We start from the raw sequence: 7,670 nt of genomic DNA, 5'->3' as shown, positions 1-7,670 counted from the left end.
AGCAGCACTGTATTAAGTAAGCATTTAGGGCACCAGCAAAGCAAGGACCATCAAGATGAAATAAACTTGAAAAGGATTTGCTAATTAATGTTTTTATTAAAAGCATCAAAATAATAATCATGGTGGAGAAATTAGAACTTTGTGTTTCCTTCACTAATTTCATGAGTATAGAATTGAGGACCTCTAGCCAGCTCTGAATTGGAGAGATTAAAAAAAAATCTGTGAAAATATGGAACGGGAGGCTTTATATAACTATGATGAAAACAGGAATTGAAGATAGGCCTGAGAGATCAAAGGAGAGTTATAAGAGAGGGCTTTCTTTACTGGACATTGAAAGTTTACCACGCACCCTGCTCTGTTAGAACAGTCTGTTGTTACCTGTTGCTAACCCCATCTGTACAGTTGGAGATGCTCCCCAAAGTTCAGAGAGCTAATGGGATTTGTCCAAAGCCTCATAGTCAAGTAAGTGCCAGAGTTAGAATTTGAACCCAAATCCGCTTGGTTCCATGGCCCAGCATTATCTAAGAGCAATCACTGACTGCTGTTTTTATTTATAAGTCAAATGATACTCTGTGAGTAAATGGAATAAACTGACTGAGATCTTCTTTTGGTCCTTCCTCTGGGAATTTTAAGATTTTATGTCGTGACTAGAACATAAACTGTGTCATGGTTATTATTACTATCAGTGGGTGGAGGAAAAGATATGTACATATGGAGGTCACAGATAGTCTTAGGGGGAATTACAAAGGTGATAAATAGTGAGAATTTCCACTAGAGAAAAAATGTATATGTTAATAGTTATTTAGAAATGTTGTAGTTATATTTTTCCTGAGATTCATTATCATTTCCACTCTCAGGATTTTCCAACATGTAGTCTTATTTATAGGCTTAGTTATATCAGCTTCCCCTTTATGATCTGAAAGCAGAGTCTTTCAAAAATTATATGAGTAGATTGGATTAAGGAACTATTTAAAAATATACCAGATCATTAAATGTAATTACTTTCTTATCCTTTTTTTTTCTGCATAATCGGAGAAGGTGTATACTTTCTTTAATATGGATTTCTTTAATCTATATGGCAGTGTGTAAATATTGATTACTGGAAAACCATGTGTTAGTTCATTTGGGCTGTTGTAACAAAATACCATAAACTTGCAACTTACAAGCAACAGAATTTGCTGGGCGATTGGGTGAGGTGGCTTACGCCTATAGTCCAACACTTTGGGAGGCGAGGCAGGTAGATCACTTGAGTCAAGGAGTTTGAGACCAGCCTGGGCAACATAGTGAGACCCTGTCTCTACCAAAAAAAAAAATCTGGGCATGGAAAAAAAAAAACAGCCTGTGGTTCCAGCTACTCAGGAAGCTGAGATAGGAGGATCACTTGAGTCTGGGATATTGACACTGCAGTGGGCTGTGACTGTGCCACTGCACTCCAGTCTGAGTGACAGAGTGAGACCCTGTCTCAATAATAATAATAATAATAATAATAATAATAATAATAATAATAAAGCCCAGAATGTATTTCTTCCAGTTCTGGAGGCTGGGAAGTCCAAGGTGCTAGCAGATTTGGTGTTTGGTGTGAACTCTCTTTCTGGTTGGTAGGTGGTGTGTGGCAGCGTCCTCACATCATGGAGTGGGTAAGGGATCTCTCTCAGGCCTCTTTTACAAAGGCATTAATCTTCCCAAAGGCCCTACCTCCCAATACCATCACCTTGCAGGGTAGGATTTCAACCTACAAATTTTTGGGGGTTGCAAACACTCAGACTATAGCAATATGTAACTATTAGAAAACTATGTTTGCCATAAGATATTTCTGTGTTTATATATGTTAAACATATAATTTAAGATTATTTTCAAATATGAAAATGAAATAGCATTTATTTTCGAATTTAAATATCTGTCAGCAACCAAATTGATTCTAAAACATAAACAAACCCAGGTTTAGCAAAAATGTCCTTGACACACAGTGAGAAACTCAAATAGACAATGGTTTCACGGTGCCTTAGCTCTAAAACAAGTGAAAGTGGAAAATTCTTTTTATTGAACACTTTCCAAGAAAATACACTATTTCTTATTAAGGTTTTCTATACTATTTCATATAACCAAGGAAAAGATATCCTAGTTAATCCAAATTTCTGGTTAATTTGGGGCCAATTTTTAAAGAAATGTCATATGTCATATATCATCCTATCTCATATATATCATTTATTGAACAGCTACTTTGTGCTGGGCACTCTACTAAGGACTTTAATGCATCACCTCATTTTATTTTCGTAACACACAGGAAGACACTGTTATTATCCCCATTTTACGGAGACTTTAAAGAGGTTGTTGAGTTTTCCACACCTCATATCACTAGAAAGCAGTAGTGCTTTTCAAACCAGGTCTTTTGGATTTCAAAGTCCATGCTGCAAATCACTACATTTAATTTAGTACATACACTCTAGTGGCCATGACTTCCTCTTTCCTTAGTCATTCAGGAGTCACTTCTGGTTATCATTCTACTAAACACTTATATTAGAGATTCTCAAATGAAGGAAAGACAGTGCAGCTCTTTCACACTTTGTTCATAGAGCATTTTCTCAGAATAGCATGGCTTACAACTTGTGTTTCATTCTTATAATTTTATAATACTATATTTTTATTAAAATCTGTCCTACAGATAAACTGTCTCCTCGAAAATATCATGTCTATGAATACAAAATTTTAAATAACAGAAAATATGACTTGCCCACATCTGCAGTCTTCCTCAGTTCTAGCCCATCTGTAGGCTAAATTAGGAGTAAAAGAAATGGAAAGAAAATAGTCTCTTTCTAGTGAAAGCAAATAAATGACAAAGGGGAAGTAAAACTGCAAAATAATCTAAAATCAACTGAAATTAAACTGTGTAGCATTGAAGTTGGTAGATTAAAGAGGGGATTTTCATAGTTTTTTTTTTTTTTTTTTTAAGTAAAACGGTTGTATCTTGGTGTTTAATTTATTACATAACCAGTTGACATGAACACAACTCTACATGACAGCAGGTAGATTAAGAAATCAGGTCCTGGAAGCCATTGGCTCTTTCCTTTGTTTCCCTTAGCTTTACCCCTTAACTCACGTGCTTCCTCTTCCATTTTTTAAAAGATGTTTTAGGAAAAGGAAAAACCTAGCTCAACAATGGGAACACTCTCTCAATGTCTTAAGAAGGGAGCAGGGGGATTTATTACTACCGGGGCTGTTAGCAGTGATGATGATCTATACAAAATATGGGCAGGGATTTCTAGTTTTATCTCCAAAAATGTTTAATATACCTGTTTTTATTTTCCCCTTCAGCTTTAATTTTTTTTTTTTTTTTTTTTTTTTTTTTTGGCATCACTTTTATCATCCTACCCAACTTTACTCAAGGGAACTTTTGTATAGAAAATGACCAAAGGCATTCAGCCATCAACAGGTAAAGAGGCTTTCTACATAGTCAGGCCATCTCTCAGCCAACATTTATTAAAACAACAACCCAATTAATGTCGTTCTTAAGAGTCTGCTGACTTCAGTGGCATTTCGATTACACAATGTTAGGTTATTAGAGTGGTTCTCATTGAGAAGGGGAACCAAATATTCCTTGTTGCTCTCCTTCAGGATATGCTCTTGAATATTTCTTCCACTGAAGGTTTCCTGGAAATGGCGAATCCATTACAACAAAGCAGGTGGAATGGGGTAGTGAGTTGGCCGTCCAAAAGAAAGTCTGACTGCCTCTGCTTGGTTCACCAGTGGCCAGCTAGGAATACCACAATCATTATTACAGATCATTCTTGTTAACTCATAGTCCTGAGATCTCACTCAGGTCTCTAGCAACTCAGACTGTGAGTGGTAAATTTCAGTTCTGCCTATTGAGGGGCCAGAGTGAACCATGTAATACCGGAGACTCAAGCCTCTGAAGAGAAGCTGCTTATCTGATTTGCATAAAAACTTTGACTGCACTGGTAAGATAGGGTCATCACAGTTTTAAGAATCAGTAAATCAAAATTCCCAGATAAATTATGAAGATCATAAAAGGATTTGTTTAGAGTAGTTAAATATACTCTGTTGTATTAGAAGGATGGAGTTTTACAAAACATCAATTTTTACCGTAACACATGAAATAACTACAAAACGTATGTAGTAGGAAGCTAATAAATAATTCTGCTTCCCTGAGGAACTGATTTGACAGCAGTCCAAATAGCCTTGAAAGTGCTAATTTAGTTTCTGTCCCATCCTGCTTTCTGTTATCCCTATTTCCTCCTTGTGACCCAGTATATGATTCAAATAGAAGCTGTTAGGGTCATTAAAGCAAGCTGTTGCAGAAGCTGGGCTGTCGATTCAACATTTGGCAGACTGTTCAGTGAAAGCCTTGATTTCATTTTTGTTAGGCCATCAAACAATAGCGCCACACTGGCTCTGCTGATAAAAAGGACAAAGAAAACAAACCAATACAACATTTTATTTCTAAACAAAAGAAGGAGGTGTTTTCTCCCTATTCCACACTTTTCTGGCATCAGAAAGTCTGAAGTAGCCAGAATGAGAATTGGCTAATTCTCCGATAGTAACAGTTTAAAACCAAAATTCATAAAAATAAATAAGTAAAGTAGATAATTGTCTTTCTCCCAGCCCTTCACTCCCTAGACTGATGACCCTCTTCTCTTCCTACTCTGTCCTACATTGCTATCTGCTCAGTACAATTATTCTCTTTATAAAGCAGCCTATTTAGAAAGGAAAAGATTCACTGCTTTGTAACCTTCATGCTGCCATGAGCAGTGTTCTGGTTTATAGTTCAAAGCTGATATTGACCAGCATGTCAGAAGAATTTGTACAGTACTTTCTAGTTGTCACTGCACAAAATGGAATTTTGATGATAAAGTTAATCACTATAGATAGCTAAATTAAGTAAAGCAAGAGCCCACTTTGGGTGCTTATGTTAATAAAACAATCCAGACACTAGACACATCTTAGTATGAACCTGCGTATCTCCAAAATTTTTGATCAGACTAATGACGATAATCTGAGCACTGAGCAGAGGAGAAATTTTTCATGGCTGAAAGCATAACTAGTAACAATCAGCATAATTCTTGTCTCCTTAACAAGCAGCAAATTAATAATGTCACATTAAGGAAGCTTGGGCTTTTGTTGATCAGTGTCTTCTGGAAACAGGCCTCTTGGCACAGTCATATCCTGAATGACTCAATTTGTAAAGGGGTCTTAGTCTAACACAGGGAAGCTTCAGGCCGGCTCACCCTTATCTCCAGTGAGTCTTTTCAAACACTATTTGCTGAGGTCCTTTAATGTAACTTGTCCAATTTTTTTTTTTTTTTTTTTTTTTTACAAAAATCATGAATCAAAAACTGATGAGAAACACTATATTGGAATCTACCACAATTAGTATTTTGTGGTGGCATTCCAAAAAATGTTTCTTAATTTCACTGTGCTTTTCTATAGTACCAAAATTTTTGATCTCGAACAAAATAAAACAGTAAGAAATATTTATCAGAATTGTATCATTTTCTAGTTGCTGCGTAGCTTAGGTAAAATTGAATGGGTGAGTAACAAATCAACAGAAAGTCTCAGTGGTCATTTCATAGTTGTATTAGTCCATTTTCACACTGCTATAAAGAACTGCCCAAAACTGGATAATTTCAAAAGGAAAGAGGTTTAATTGATTCACAGTTTAGCATGACTGGGGAGGCCTCAGGAAACTGACAATCATGGCAGAAGGCAAAGGGGAAGCAAGGCACCTTCTTCACAAGGCAGCAGGAAGGAGAATGAACACGGAAAGAGCTACCAAACGCTTATAAAACCATCAGATCTCATGAGAACTCACTCACTATCACGAGAACAGCATGGAGGAAACCGTCCCCGCAATTCAATTACCTGTACCTGGTCCCTCCCTTGACACGTGGGGATTATGGAGATTATGGCTATTACAATTCAACGTGAGGGTTTGGGTGGGGACACAACCAAACCATATCAATAGTATCATTTTATTTGGGGGTAAAGATCAGGATCTAGGCATGACTTTGTTATTACAAGGAAGAAAATGCCTTGTAAGATCAAATAGTAGGGAGAAAGAATACGGAATCATACTTTAGTTTACCGAAATATGCTAGGCTCTCACATCTCAGTGTGCATATGAAGTTTGAGTAATATCCAGTCAGGATCAGGGACCTCTATCTTCAGTCAGAGTGGATTAGACAGAAGACATGTCCACAGTAGCAATTTGATTTCTTCTCAAGTATACTTCAGCACCTTGGACCAAAAGAATCAGCATCACCTGGGAACTTGTTAGATCAGCAAAATCTCATAATATACCCTAGACCAACTGAATCAGAGTGTCTGTGGATAGGGCCCAGAAATCTGTTTTAACAAGTTAAATGTGATTCTGATGCACATTCAACTTAGAGACCTACTGGAATACAAACTCAGTAGCAGTTTAGAGTTGGGAACTTTGGAACTAGACTACATGACATTGAATCCCATGTCTGTCATTTACTAGTTCTTTAAGAAAGAATTTGGCCAGGCACAGTGGCTCACGCCTGTAATTCCAGCACTTTGGGAGGCTGAGACGGGTGGATCATGAGGTCAGGAGATTGAGACCATCATGGCGAACACGGTGAAACCCCGTCTCTACTAAAAATACAAAAAAAAAAAAAATTAACCGGGTGTATTGGCAGGCGCCTGTAGTCCCAGCTACTCCGAAGGCTGAGGTCGGAGAATGGCATGAACCCGGGAGGCGGAGCTTGCAGTGAGCTGAGATTGCACCACCGCACTCCAGCCCGGGCGTCTGAATGAGACTCTGTCTCAAAAAAAAAAAAAAAAAGAAAGCAGAATTTAAGCAAGGTATTAAAACCCTTTGTGCCTCAGTTTCCTTGTCTAAAAATGGGGTTAGTAATAAAAGCTTTTTAATATGTTTGTTAAGACTAGAGCAGTAAATATTTATGAAGCACTTAGAACAGTCTCTGACACATGGTAAGTGCTTTGAAAGAGTTTCCCATGATTCTCCTAGGACTGTAGCAATATCCAACTTAATGCTTCCGGAATCTCTAAGTCCCAACAGAAAAGCAAACATGTATCTCATATCAAACAAGTATCAGGTCATTCATTTATGCATTCGTTCATCAAATCTTTATTCAAAATTTACTAAGTTTAAGGTATAATATTCTTCACATTTTTAGATAGTAACTCATAATCTTTTTTTTTTTTTTTTTTTTTTTGAGACAGAGTCTCGCTCTGTCTCTCAGGCTGGAGTGCAGTGGCGTGATCTCCGCTCACTGCAAGCTCCGTCGCCTCCCAGGTTCATGCCATTCCCCTGCCTCAGCCTCCCGAGAAGCTGGGACTACAGGCGCCCGCCACCAAGCCCGGCTAATTTTTTTGTATTTTTAGTAGAGACGGGGTTTCACCGTGTTCGCCAGGATGGTCTCGATCTCCTGACCTCGTGATCTGCCCGCCTCGGCCTCCCAAAGTGCTGGGATTACAGGCGTGAGCCACCGCCCCCGGCCGTAATTCATAATCTTAAAAGACATATTTAAGAGTGCATTAGTCAGGACCCCAGATGATGGTAACTGGATTGGACTGGGAGGGGTAGAAATGGTAAAAAAACAAAACAAACAAACAAACAAAACCAAAAAAACAACAAAAACCTACTTTAAAGAAAAGTATACCTATTT

Source organism: Rhinopithecus roxellana, chromosome 1 (assembly GCF_007565055.1).
Source record: "Rhinopithecus roxellana isolate Shanxi Qingling chromosome 1, ASM756505v1, whole genome shotgun sequence".
Classification (NCBI taxonomy): domain Eukaryota; kingdom Metazoa; phylum Chordata; class Mammalia; order Primates; family Cercopithecidae; genus Rhinopithecus; species Rhinopithecus roxellana.
Note: the sequence above shows the minus strand (reverse complement) of the source record.